The sequence below is a fragment of the Lygodium microphyllum genome, chromosome 25, assembly GCF_053477565.2.
Source record: "Lygodium microphyllum isolate KBCC chromosome 25, Lygodium_microphyllum_v1.1.10, whole genome shotgun sequence".
NCBI lineage: Eukaryota > Viridiplantae > Streptophyta > Polypodiopsida > Schizaeales > Lygodiaceae > Lygodium > Lygodium microphyllum.
The window spans coordinates 65,271,798-65,287,175 of NC_141159.1; positions in this window are offsets into that span (position 1 = coordinate 65,271,798).

The following is a 15,378-nucleotide window of genomic DNA, read 5'->3' on the forward strand; positions in this document are numbered from 1 at the left end:
AGTAATACACAAGCGGCTAGGCGGAGGTGCCTTTACCCCCAACATGAGGAAAGAGATAGATTGTTGAAGGAATCTCAAGAGCTTCAGGCTTTGCTAGCTACCTAGATAGAGGAGCTTAAGATAGCAAATACCACCCTAGAATAGAGCATAATCCAAATTCAACAACTTAACAATCAATTGGTTCAGTCACATTCTTCTTCACAAAGCCCTATTGTACATCCATTTTCTTATTTGTCCCCTATGGACTTGGCAATTCCCCAATGACAAGCCATGCTATGCCCTTTGTTCTAGGCTAAAGTGGAAAGGCTTCAGTCCAGGATGGACTTATTATGGTCTTCGTTTGAGTAATTCCAAGAGTATGTTTCTTTAGATCACTCATTTTTTGTGCACTATCAGCTACAAAAGTTAGCCTTCTATATTAAGCTCTCAACGATGGATCTACCTCTTCCAAAGGATGGTTGGAGTGGATCTTGGTCTTCTGATTTGCTGACAGAAGTGTTTTGTATGGTATTTGAAGACTTTGTCACTTTGAATACAATGTTGATGTCTTATATGTATTTAAGAGGTGACCTGTTGCCTCCAGACGATGAAGATCTGGCTTGGTATGTTGGGGATGTAGTCATGCATGCTTCTTTGTATATCCATCATTCAGAGTTAAGGATAGATGAAATGTCCAACTGAGGGTGGATCTTTTAGCTTATCTTTCCAAGCACCATCCCTTTGATTCATCCTTCTTTGATCCTTACCATCGACGATCTGCTTTAGCTCCATCCGTTCCTAGCCTATCCTATTATCAATAAATGGCCCATTGGTATGATGCTTATTTTTCCCTTTATAAATCCAACTCAATAGTCATTTTACCTCTCCTTTTCCAACCTTAGGGTACCCCTCAGATTCCAATCTTACTTATTGTTCTTTCATTGAAGATCGAGTATTTTCCCCTTCTCCATCTTATCCTTCCCCATCTATACATATTCCTTCCACTTTTACTGCCTATCGGTTAACACCTTTCTTAACCGATTCGCCTAAATTCTCAACTACTCCTTCTTTAGCTTATTCCTCATTTTATGATTTTTCCTACCCATCTCTTCATCCTCTTGTACCAATTCCTCTTCCATCTCCTACCATTTCTATTTCTCAACCCCCTCAATTGGTTAGTGGATATGAAGGGTTTGATCAAAAGATTCCAATAAGAAGAGGATGGAGCTCAATTGATCCTCTTACTAGACCGCAAATTAATTGGCCATTAATTCTAGGGGAGTGGATGACTACTAGTCAAGCATACCAAAATTATCTCCATTTTGCCCAACAATATTCACACACAATCTCCAGATCCTTTAGTGAGATTGACATCTCACTTTGCTTGGTACCTCACATATATGCATAGGCATTCACATAATGATCAAAAGAACATTCCAAAGTTATGTATGAATGTCAATGTGAATATTGATTCCCAACACTTGGATATCCTATAATTTTCATGCCCTTTGTCTACCTAGCAGATACCTTGTCTTATTAGAAAGGATGCGCTGCCTTCAATTCTTCCAAAATCCTCCAAAAACTTTTGTAGATGAATCCTTATTCATGGATCGTTTTCGTAATCATCAAGACTTCAAGAGGGATTATCTTCACTGAAACCTCTAGATGCATATTTTATGCTTCTTAATGCTATATCTTTTCTTTTGGAGGTGCCATTCAAATGGTTGTTTTGTGTTTGTGTTGTGTTAATTTCTATATGATGAGTTCGTGGTGGTTGAATATTGGATTTTTTCGAGAGCTCTCTTTTTGACTATTTGTAGTGATGGTGATGGTGGATGAAAAGCTTAAGATGCAAAGCTAATGAACCTCTTATATCCTTTATGAATTTGTTATAATTTGATGGTGATACGATGTTAATGGATAAAGGGTTTTCCTTTCGTTGTATTCTTTCTTAGATACAGGTGATAAGTTGGGGTCGTGGTTGGGTACTTTATTGAAGATACTAAAGAAGATCGAGTTGAGCTCATTAATGAACTTGTATTCCCTTTTTCCTAGGTTATGAGGGCCACCCTTATTAAGTGTGGGGATATGTTGAATGTTGAAATGACTTGGTTATAGTGGGCTAAATGGTTGATTTTTTAAGGATTTTACATGATGATTGATTGTTTTGGAAGTGTTTGAATGTGTTTTGGATGAGGTTGATTATTTTTTTGAGGCTCATGATGTTTTTTAGTAGAAATATAAGGCTCTATGATGATATGATAGGTTATGTTGAGGTTTTGATAGCTTTTGTTTAGCTTCCATTTTGTTCTATTTTTCTTCTATACGAAGCATGGATTAACAAATTGATGGAAGTTGAGGTTTTCTAAAATCTCATTGAATGGTTTTTTATATTTTGGAATGGTTTTAGTATGAGTTATGAGGTTTTGATGCTTTCTGTTGACTTCCTGTAACCTTCTGTTGAGCTTTTGTAGAGCCTCTGTTTCTGTTCTGTTCTGTATGCCTTTGTAAGTGTTCTGTAGAATGTATGTGTGCCTTTGGGAAATTTTTCTAGCCTTGGAAAGATGTGAATGTAAGTTCAAAAGGGCTCAAGGAAGTGGAAGAAGTAGCTGTTGAAGACTCAATAGAAGACTGAAGTGAAGTGACAGTGATGAGCTATGAAGAGTCACTGTAGTGGCTTTGGTGACCTTTCATATCAGACACATGTTTTGGAAGGGGTAGCCACGACCAAAGAATGATTATTATAAGTGATTATTGAGTATTGAGTGAGGATATGATATACTATTGATTGAGAGAGAAAGAGAGAGTCAGAGATAGCCAATTCTATGCAAAACAATGTATCTTTCTATGAGAGATTGTGAGAGAAAACTACAAAGACACTGAAGATGAATACTATGTGATATTTTTCCATTCAAAATGGTGTTTCTTTTTTGTTCTCTTTGTTGGTTAAATAATTCTATGAAGAATATGAAGAGAATGATGGATTTTGTTAAAGATAAAGCCATGGAAGAGTTGTTTTTATGAAGCTACGTGAAGATTTCTTGTTCCTGGTGTTGTTTTCTTTGTTGTGATCATATAAAATATGAAAAATATGGTTGTTGATGTCACAAGATAGATTTTCTTGCAGTAGAAACCCTATTTCCTTGGTGTTCCTTTTGGGGCTCCAATTTTCCCAATCTAAGTACACTAAACTTTATTTTCCAATCCATCTAAGGAGGAAGCACTTAAAAAAGGATGCATGCCACATTGATTCAGACTCTCGTAGTCAAAAAAAGCCACAAGATTTATCACCTTAATTAACCAAGTTTAAGAAAAGCAGTAGAGTCATTTTCTTGCTCGAAGCCAAATGGGAAGGCACCTCCAATAAATCTGTTGAGGGACTAGCCAAAGTTAAGGAAGTCAATATTGCTGAGGCTATGGAACCCCCCAAGCCCTATACATTGCTAAATACTTCGGTAAGAAAGGAGGATGATGCATGGCTTGTGGAACTACTTATAGGGATGTGTTTGCTTGGAACTACTTGGACCTAAAAGGTGTTTCACCACAAGTCTTTACCCACAAATCCCGGTAAAGCTTGTAAAGTAGTAGCCTTCCTCACTACGCACATCATGTGAAAGAAGACAATGCTAATGCTTCAAAAATGTGTGATTCATCATACGACTGAATGTTGCTGGTGCATTAGCTAAACCAAAAGGCACAACAAGGAATTCATAATGTCCAAATTGAGCCCTAAATGTAGTTTTGAAAATATCAGATGTATCCAATCGTACTTGATGGTATCCAGACTTAAGATCTATCTTGCTAAATATTGTAGCCCCTTGTAGTTTATCCATGAGGTCGTCTACCCTAGGGATCGAATATCTATTCTTGACAGTGATCTTATTTAGGGCATGATAATCAATGCACATCCTATATAGGTGTTATTTTTCTTTTTAACTAATAGGACAGGTGTACCAAAAGGAGAACGACTAGGCCAAATGAGTCCTCGGGTTAACAATTCTTCAGCTTGGGTTTCAATTTCTTTTTGTTCAATTTGATTATGTCAATAATGTGCTTTACATTGTGGTTGAGAACCTGGAATTAAGTCTATTTTATGATCTTCAAGACGAGTAGGTGGTAAGCCAGGTGGTAAGTCAGCAGCAAAACAATCTTTAAATTGTGAAAGAAATTGTGCGTACCTAGGATGCATCTGGTTTTCCTTAGCTTCAATTTCATTCACCCATATTAAATAGGATTTGCTACCTTTTCTTAATGCACATTTAGCCTGTGTGTGACTAAGCAATGGAGAATTATCAAGGGTGTGCGTATCATGCAATGTGATTTGTTTCCTAGTAAAATGAATCTTCATTGAATGCATGGAATAATCTATATCAGGATTATATTTATGATGCCAAGGCATTCCTAAGATAATGTCACTAGATTGCAAAGGCACAACTAAGAAATTTTTGCGCTCAACATAATCACCAATTTTAATTTTTAAGTCATGCACTTCTTGTGTTCCATTGTATCTAGTGCCTAAGAATGCAGCCTTGATGCGATAATGAGTCGAAACAATATGTAAATTCAATTATTTGACCAATTTTATAGAAATAAAGTCGTGTGTGCTCCCATCATCATGTAAAACAATCTTTTCTCTACTATACACAAGACATGTCATCGTTAATAAAGAATAAGGATTTGGCATACCTGGTAAAGTATCTGAAGTAGTACCGATATCATCATCGTCTTCTATGAAATCTAGTGTTTCTTCATGGTCTTCATCTTCAGTTTGTCACTCCCAAGTAGTTGATGTGAACAATTGGCTTTTTGGATTGACAATTCACCACTAGATGCCCAGGTTGATGGCACTTAGTAGACTATGGATTTGGCTTTGGAAACATTATTGGTAATAGCGGGGAGTTTAGGAATGTTGGGATTTGGCTGGAAAGATGGCTTAGGATTTGGATTTGTGTTTGATGAGGTAAAGCAGGGGGTCGTGCCCAAGATTTACGGAAAGAAGATGGAACAAAGCGGTTTTTATTGAATCTTCGAAAGTTAGAAATGAATTGCTTTGTACCAAAGTTATCGTTAGTTGGGAATTGTTGTGGTCACTTCTCTCGTCCTTGAATTTTGTATGCAACATCATGGGCCAAAGAAATCGCATCCTCGAGAGTCATTGGCTTGAACATATTCACTTCCGCATAAAAGTGACCAAGCAAACCAACATAAACTTGCGCTTATGGATCACCTCATGTACATCTTCGAGCATTTGAAGTTGCAATAAGGCATTCCAGAAATGCTCGATATGTTGTGAAATAGGCTCGCGATCTCTTTGTTGTAGAAGATCCCAGTGTTTTATTACTTTTTTGTGGAATTGAGGTGGAAGAAAAATCTGTAAAAATCTCTTTTGAAAAGCCTCTCAAGTAGTAGGACAATCAATACTTTTGCGGACAGCAGTCCACCATAGTGATGCTCTGTCTTTTTCGATATATTGTTCTTCATGGAAATAATCATCAAACTGACTGATCAAGGCAAGAACAATCTTTCCATCTCATAACCCATTAAAAGTACAGAATTTGAAATTTCTTTTACTTATCTTGGCTTTTTTCTGGATAGATTATGCTTCGAGTGTCACATTGATCATGCGTTGTATAACTTCGGGTTGCGGTCCATCTTGATTGGCAGTAGATCCTTGAAGAGTAGCCAATTCAGCTTGCAAAGTTTGACGTGATTTTCGTTCCTCTTGAAGCTACATCATAATAAGATCCAGTTTTTGCTCCATCATCGGTTTCGGTAAGTCACCTTCGACCATAAAATCCTCCATATTTTGATCGGTCATCCTACAAAATTTCAAACAACCTCACACACTCGAAATCTTGTTAGCAGGATGAGTGTAGCTCAAAGTCGGGTTTACAAGGCTTGTTTCTTTTTTTCTAATGGCTTTTTGCGACCTTTCTTCTTTGCAGATACGGAAGTCGATGAAATCCTTCTTCCAAGCGAAAAATATACTATGCCTATCAATTTGCTTACTAGAAACTGTCTCTATTAAAGTGCAGATACAAACAGGGGCTTGCAAGAGGTTCAAAACGGTTTTGGGATTAGTTCAGTGTGAACACCCTCTATGGAAAGGTTTAAGATTGAAATTTTAAAGCTCTAGAAAGCTTAGAATCTTTAAGCTTTAGCTTTGAAGGAAAAAGCTTTAACCAAATCGAATTACTGTGAGGGGACAAGAGGATGTTGACGTCAATGTCGCCACTAGGGAGTACATGTTGCCACCACGATCATTGAAAATTATGGGCTAAAGCTACTTCTTAAAGCTTATTAAGCTTTTATGCTTAAATTGACTTATCTCTCTTCTCTGCTACTCTGAGAAAAAACCGTGTTGATGAATAAGCTTCCCGGGTGGTCCGTCAGTCGAGAGTGGTCTTCGCGATCCAACAACACAGCAAGGGGGTTTTCACCGCCAGGAACACACTAGTATTGATGGATCGTCGCGAGACTGATTGTAGAGCCCATTCGTTCTAGGAGCTTCGCCTTCACATGAGATGGTAAGGAATTGGAAGCCCTTGATCTCAGCTTTGCTATGATATTAGTGGTGCACAAATCGGATGCTAGATGCACACGTAGCGAGCACCGAAAGGTCCCCAAGAACAAAGAACTTTACTTTAAGCTCAAAAATCAAGAGAATAGACTTGCACGACATGAAGCAAAAAGACCAATTGGGTACAATCTCCCCCCATGCCTTGTGTGAGCACTCCACAAGGCAAGTATTTATAAATTTATTCATCTCAAAGCTTAAAAATAGCCCAATTTTACAATTAGCATGCTTTAGATTTTGTTTTTGCTTTTGTCCAAATAAAAAATAAAGCGGTTGGGCAGCCCAAATGTTGGGTTGTGCCCAAATACAATGTCCAATAATGAATATTTAAACCGTGCACCCATGCACATACAAAATAATAAATATTTGTCAAGTGCTTCAATAAATAAGCACGCCTAAATAAATATTAGTACCACGCCTTAAATGATAAGACACGCACCCATCAAAAATGATAATTTCTTCTAGGTAACTTGAATACACGCTATTGCCCAGTGCTTCCCAATGCCAATGCCGCCTGCTCTTCTACACATCAACTAAAGCATTCACAATTGTCAGAAAATAATAAAATTAAATAACAAAAGTGAATACCTAGCATTCTTCAGCTACAAAATAAATAAATAGGTTGGAACTCTTCCCTAACCTTAATTTAATACGAGTGCGCACTCTAAACTCATAAATGTCCATTAATTTAAATATGTATTTTGTGGAATCACCCATATGCACATTAAATTAACATGACGTCCAAAAAGGACAGGTATCCCCGTCACCTTTTTGCACAAAGAATCCACCTTGTATATGAGCCATAGCAAATAAATATAGTTTTACAGAATCCACCGCAAAACCTCACAGAATCCACTGTAGAATATACCTCTTGGCATCACAAACCACTACTAAGTTTCTTTGGAAGCAAGTCATCTCATGATTTGGATACTCCATAGAGATAGTCCATAACCAAGGAACACACTTCCTGAATGAGGTAACACATCACCTTCTATTCACGTTCCTCATCATCCCGCCATCAGAAATCTAGCTCATACTATCCTCAAGAAAATAGCCAAGAACCAATAAAGTCCTAGTTAGTGTCTTGACCAAGACAATCTTAGCTTCACTATTTGACTAGGATCACAACTCCATTTCATTTGATATATGGCACTAGTTCCCTTATACTTGTGGAAGTCTTGATCTCTAGTCTACATGTTGCCATTGAGGAGCATTGGGAAGGCACTAAGGCATGGCAACATCACTTTCTTGGGTTGAAATGATTGATTAAGACACGACTTCTAGCCACACATTCTCTACTCGTCAAGAAAGCTAAAGAAAAGGCTTGATTTGACAAGCATATCAAGCAATGCTCCCTTGATAAGGGGGATTGTGTCCTACTTTATTCCATTAAGGGCCATAAGAAAAATATCAAATTATGAGGCCTTGGACCTTTTTTTGTTCGTGTGATCAACAAGAAAGGGAATGTGGAGTTGGAAACTCTAGAATACCAGCCCATCAGCCACTTCAATGGCAGCAAAATTTGAAAGTATTATCCACCTAGACACCCTTCACATAAACCATCAATGGTAAATACAGAGAGTCCTATGTTGCCTATAGAACAAGCATTCTATGAATAGTTTTTTGGACCCCACCTGTGTCTACTACCAAGCTGACAATTGTAAATATAAAAGATATGACCATTAGCAACATTGAGTCAGATAATGAGCCTCTTATCTCATTTGCATCTATTTGCATCCGCCTCACTACAACCCATTTATTGACAATCGAGGCTCTCATTGATCAGGAATCCAATTATAATACCTTGCCATACTACTATTGGAAGAACCTAGAGCAACCCTCATTGCAGCCCACCAATGCAAAGCTTAACCCCTATGGAGGATGGCCATACATCGTGTTGGGTCAATCTAAGCTTCCAAACACAATTGAGATAGAAATTATCCCACGCCTCTTCTTTGTTCTTTTAAACATGGAAGGAGTAGGTACCGAGATTCTCTAGGGATGCACCTTCAAGTATCTAACCAACTATAACGTCAACTATATTGACAAACACATTCACCTTCAATTGGCTAATACACATGTGATCACCACATTTGCCTCTAAGAACTAACAGTTTAGATCTAGTTTAGCTAGTTGTGATTCTCTATCTAGCAAGCCAGTCAAGGCCATGGCCTTATTGAGCCAACTTCTAGATGACCATGCAAGTAAGAAAACCCTTGTTAGCACCACAAAGCAGTGATAATGGTGGCCAAAAAACTCCTCACATGCTTCTCAAACAATCAAGCAACCTAAGCTCTGGCCCTCACACCACCATTGTCAATCATATCACTAGGTTGTTCCTAAGAAGATTCTAGAAGCTCATGTCTATTACCATGGATCCCACAAGCTCTGATTATCCAAATTGCCCAACACTATAGCATGTACATCTATCACATCTTCCTCTATATTAGCTTCTCCTATTACTTCACCTTACCCATCCCTTATAGAGCCTAATGACAACACACTTAACTCCCATCCTTTCCCTCATTCTCCCACCACCCACCCCAAACCCCACCACTACTTGAATTGATAGAATCAATTCTAAAAGATACCCTACCAAAAGGATCCACTACCCTCAGAAGAGGACATTCTATTGGACATTTCCACCTCACCCCCATACAAGATACCCCCTCCTCCAGCCCACATCACTAAGTCACATCAATATGGATCCATATATCAAATGGCTAATGATTTATTGGTCCATACCCAAAAGCGACATGTTGAGCGCTTCATATTCTTGGACACCACTTTCAGCACCTTTTCCAAAATGTTTTCCATGATGGACTTGGGCATGGTGGACATGACATGCTCCCATTAGCATCTCAACAATCTCCTACATGGAAGTAGTATGAACATCTCCTTTGCAAAAGCATTACCATCCTAGAAAAGTTTGCATAAGAGATCCCACAGGATTAGTTCAAGAAATGTCAAATACTTTCCTCCTACAAGAAGAATACACTCCTTATAAACTCAAGTGTTATCTCCAAGCTACAATAGTTATGCAACTCTTCAAGTCGGTTAGTGAACAAACATTTTAGTTTTTGCCACATGAAGCCACCATACTTGGTAGTAAAGTAGTTACAATTGTAAAACACCAAAAGATCGTTAGCTTCCTAAAGCATGACCCCACTTACTACAAGACCATGTCTCTTCGAGCCATCATCGAAGCTCGTGAATTGACGCCACCTAAAGAGTTGCTTCACTACCCCCTCATTCATAAATTTCTTGTTTACAAAGGACCAACTTTTGCTTTTAGGTGAGCACATTTGAAGTTGGCCAAATTCAATTCAGGAGCACAAGTAGCCTAGACCACCTCATCAACCATCACCAAGTGCTCAAAGAGATGATAGACAACTATGAATTAGCAACCATCATCAAAGCATTTTCCCACCCTATCATCTTCATAGCTTGTGAGGTTGTGATTTATGGATACCAAGTACATAGAAAGGGCCTCAGGAAGCAATTCAAGATGAAGAATGGAGACCATTAGGAACACCAAGAAAAGATTATTGAGATCACACAAAAAAATTAGAGTAGACATTAGGCATCAAAAGAAGATCGGAAAGATATAATAGGACATAGACACTAGTAATACTATCCCAAAGTTGGAAGGATCCAGATGTGGTAACAGAAAAGGGGGTGCTCTTGACAATGCTTGATGATTGTGATATCCTGACTTTGATTTAAAATCTTCCCGACTTCTTGCAAAATGGACTTGAAGAACTCTAAAATCATTAAATAGAGAATATCTGGAGCAAAAAGACCCAAGGATAGTAACCCAATATTTTCCCAGATTGGCAAGGACTGTAGCCACCCGTAACAGAAGTTACCACACATGAACGAGACTTATGAGCCATATTAGTCATTAGTTTCTGTGTCTATAGTATGGATAGTCCAAAAATACTAGAATTTCGGACTAAACTAGCATATTTTTTTATTTTGAATATTATTTATTGTAAATATCCTAAAAAGATATGGAAACTTCTTGAATAGGAAAACAACAAGTAGCTTTTTCAACCAGTTTTGGAGATTTTATGCAAAAAGAAGGATTGGCGAAATCACACACATCGTGATCACAATTTACAAGCAGCAAACAGCACTCCGAACGGGGAGAAGAAGGAGTGATATGGAAGAATTTTGAACATGTGTCATGACGTTTTACCCCCCTTTCGAAGCCAACGGAACCATCAAATTTGCGGTTTGAGTATCAGATTGGATCTTGGAAGCTTCAGATTTCTAATTTTGCCAAGATCCCCTCCATAAAGAGCTCTTCTTCTTAGCCACAACCCTTTTTCTCTAATTTAGCTATAAATAAGAGGCATGGGGAGCCATTAAAAGTAGTACGAGCAAGAGGGGAGAGGCCCTTCTCAAGAGTATAGAGTAAGAGGGAGTGGGGCAAGAGAAGCGCAGGCATGGGAATTCCTCATCAAGAAGACAAGGAGGATACTACGTGAGCTCTCGAATTCAATTCTTCCATGCTTTATATCCTATTCCCCCCATGGAATCAAGACTCTTCTCGATTTCTTGAAATTCTTGGTGATCCTTTTTTCCCCCGTCAATCAAACTTCCATCAATCTAATTACCCCTAAGCTCCTTCGCTAAATTTTCATTTTTGTAATCCCGTGATTAAAGACCATGGCCCTGAAGAAGAAAGCTACGAAGGTCGCGGAGGCAAGAGTTGCCACCCAATAATGATGCAAACACAATTACTACAAACAAAATGGTGAGTACAATAATTACAAACAAAGATGCAAATACCATCAACCAAGCACCCGTCATGGATCTTTAGGTATTTTCTTAAATAAAAATACCTAGCATGCCTTTATCTATGAGAACAGGCAACAGAAGTTGCGTGCGTAAAATAAGATTTTATTTGATTCCTGCATATAATTTCTTTGAAGAATTATTAATCGTGAATTCCAAGGGGTAACTTGGGTTTGTACAAGATGAACCTAAGCAAGTACAAGGAAGCTATTGGGTCCCTAAAATATTTAATATTTTCTATTTTTGTGTTGATCAAATGAAATATTTGATGGGTAATAATGGACACTAATCCTCGATATATAAGAGACCTTGAGATGCAATTGCCAAATAATATTGTTCATAATAAAATAATCAAGATTTTCTTTTATTGCGGGCAAAGACCCACGAAACTCCAAGGGAGTTATCCTCAAGTATGAAATTATTGCTTAAATTCAATCCAAACTAATCCCCAAGGAAGAGGAAGTCTAGGAAGACTATTGGAAGGTATTGCCACTTATACTAATTTGTTTCAAAGTTATCTTGCTACTTATGTTGATTTTACCACTTATGCTAATTTTTCTCAATGTTATTATTTTTGGAAAGAAAATATTATAATTTGTTAAAAAGTTTATGTGTAATGTATTTGAAATAAGATGTTTATGATTGTAAGCTAGGTGCTGATCTTTCCCAAAATCATCAAGCTAAAAGATGGATGACTAAGTACAAATCGCCGACTGAGGCAGTATTCAGGTGAACACAGAACACCAACTAAGCAAGTGTTCTTGATGGTGCTAGACCTCCTAAGCCTAGCATGAATAAAACCTATTCGAAGGGGTTTTTCTTTTTTTGTTTCGTGTTAGTGAGTTTAAACCAATCATGATGTAAAAGCTATTGTCGTAGGGAACTCTAGTCAGCACAGGAGGAGATGAGGATACCATGGAGCTCTGGTCATAAACTCCTTAGGCTCTTACGAACTGCCAACTACCCTTTAATTTCCAAATTGTGTCTGGAAGTTCCAGGGAATGGAACTTGGAGAGAATAATACATTCGAACAAGAAAATATTTGTAAAATGTCATTTTTCTGAAAAGAACTATTAAGAAGGAATTGCTTTACTCTATTTTGGTGTCATGAATTAAGGGCGTGTAACAAATTTGTATCAGGAGATAATTCAAAGAAGATGTTTCTATATGTTGAACCCAAAGTGGTAGGTAATTAGATAACTAAACTACTCTCTCGAGGGAAGTGGGAGGATGGTCTAGACCTATGGTTGGGTGGTCTTGGTGAGCCGAGAGCTTTCCTAAGAAAAAATAAAAACCGCACTTGATAGACCATTAGAAACCAAAAAGACTGATTCACATCACTTTAGAATCCGCTAATATTAATTAGCCGCTAGTAATAGATTTGACCAGAAAAACTCAAGTCGATCCTCATGGGAGAGGCCGAAACTTCCACTATGGGATAGACTCAAGCGAGCCTAGTTAGCAAACTCCGAGGATTTAATCAAAATCATGGACGGTGCTTCCTTAAACATCTCTTGATGGGCTATTAAGAATGTACCGCCAAGGAATAACTCAAGCGGCACATTACAATGATTAAGAATTGAAAGACACCACACAGGTCCTTCACCACCTCTTCACTTACAACAAGCCTACCTCTAGCCTACTCAGAGTCCCAATATGGTTCATGGAAGACATAATGATAGGAAATATAGCAAACCAAGTCACGTGAATGCACTCTGGTTGGAGTGTATCTCTGAATCTCTTGTACAAGCACACAAGGTCTTTGAAAAAGACATGCCCTCCAAGCTGAGTCACATAGAGGCCAAAAATACAATCATCAACTATGGATTCATGCTGACTCGCTTGATAGCCACCTACCTAGGAGTGCCTTCTTATGAATAGTTGATGCCTGGCCTGCACCCAAATTAGTAGGGGAAAAAAGAGTGGCAACAAAAAAGGAATAGGGAAGACACTACAATTGATGAAGGACATAGCTTGTTGATGTGATAGCCAAAAATCTCTAAGAAAGAATTTGATGAACTAGACACTAGACAAGCACATCAAGAAAGAGGGGATCTCAAAAAAGCCATCCATGCATTATTAGATATTGCAATCCGAGAACAAGTTATGGCTATGTTAGCCCTTTAAAAAGGAGAATCAAGTTTTAAGAAGGGCAAGGAGAAAGAAAATGAAGAACTTGTTCCCTCAACCCTCTTTCTTGATATGCAAAAGAAGATTCATCAACTGTAAATCCATATTTCTAAGCTTGCCAACTCCAAGATCCCACATAAGACTATTGCAAACAATCAGCAAGAGAAGCAACAACATGTAGAATCCACAAAAAACACCATAGCCTTTTAGAACAACACTATAAAGGAGGAGGAATTGAAACCATGGAGAAAATGTGTGAGGACCTCAAAACAGCAAGGACTGGTTCGCTTAAGGAAAAACAAGATATGCAGGTAAAGACAGATGACTTCTAAGAGGAAACAAGCAACAGAACTGCGAGAACAACTTGAGGAGGAGGAAGCAGAACTTTAAGCAAAGAAGGAGGAACTTGACAAAGATAAGGCCGCATGGGGAGAAAAAATCCAGAAAGCATTACATGAGAAAAAGTAATCCCTACGACAAAATTCCAAAAAATCTAGCAAGAAAAAGAAAACATCCTAAGGAAACAATTTCAAAAGGACTTAGAAGCAAAGGAAAATGGCCTCAAGGTACAATTCCAAAAAGAGTTGGAGGAGAGAAAAATGGCCTTGAAGACCAATCAAAGGAAATCAGCACTTCAAAAGGAGCTGGAGTACAAAGATAGCATCCTCTAAGATACCAAGGACATTCTTTGAGGAAGTAAAAATAGACTACAAGGAGTATCAAACATAGAATGAAAAGATTAAGGAAGAAAACCTCTGGGCTGAGCTATGTACTCAATAAAAGTAGTGTGGTGATCTCCTAGGAAAAGGCCAAGGTACAACAACATGAAAGGTATCACCAAATGCATTTGCAAGAGAGAAAGCAGTGGAAAACAACCTTCTACACCTTGCAACAAACTATCATTAGCCAACTACACCAAGCTACTGATTCTACGAAAAAAAACCTTGAGACTACATGGAGAAAAGCTTCTCAAGTTGTCCAATGGTTTAGGTATTTCCTTACATCAAGAAGCATAGTATAAGTTCTAGCTAATCTCATCGTGATATAGGTGATAATTGTTAGGAATCATATGGTGGGGGAACTTGGTTGAGCTATTCTGCCAAAAACACACCATAAACACAAGAGGAAGCTCACCCAAGAATAGAAGAAGAGAGATGGAGGCCCAAAACATTTTCTTTTTGGTTTCTTCTTCTTCTTTTACACATAATACAATAATATACACAAAGTATAGATAAGATATAACACAAAGGAAAGTAGTTTACTAAGTCAAATAATACAAAATTGACTATACTGATTGACTAATACTATAACTATACCAGTTGTAGGTAGGTGCAACAAACCAAATATAATACGTGATAAGTCAATGGTCATGTGAGGATCATAAGAACCACCAATGTGCTAAGTGTAGACATGCATACCCATCTAACCAAGTGATCCATCATCAATATATGCACGTGTTGAGCTTGCTATCTCAATACTCCCCCTCAAGCTCAGCTGTATCTTTGTAACTCTAATTTTTGAAATTTTTGAAGCTTCTCTACACCCAATACCCTTGTGAAAAAATCAACTACCTTATCTAGTGGTAATACACCTCAATATGTTTTGTCCTAACATGGAACACTAGGTTCCTAGTTAACTATATGCTACTCATGTTCAAACAGTGAATGATAAGTAGACCATCTCCCCACACATCAAAATCGCCCAATAACTTTTGCAGCCATACCATCTTACATACTACCATAGCAACATTTCTGTACTCAGCCTATATACTCGATAAAGCAACTCTAGATTTCTTTTTGTTGCTCCATGTGGATATTGCACTACCAAGCAAAAACATGACTCCACTGGATAGATCTTCAATTAGATATGCTACTAAGCTAATCTACATC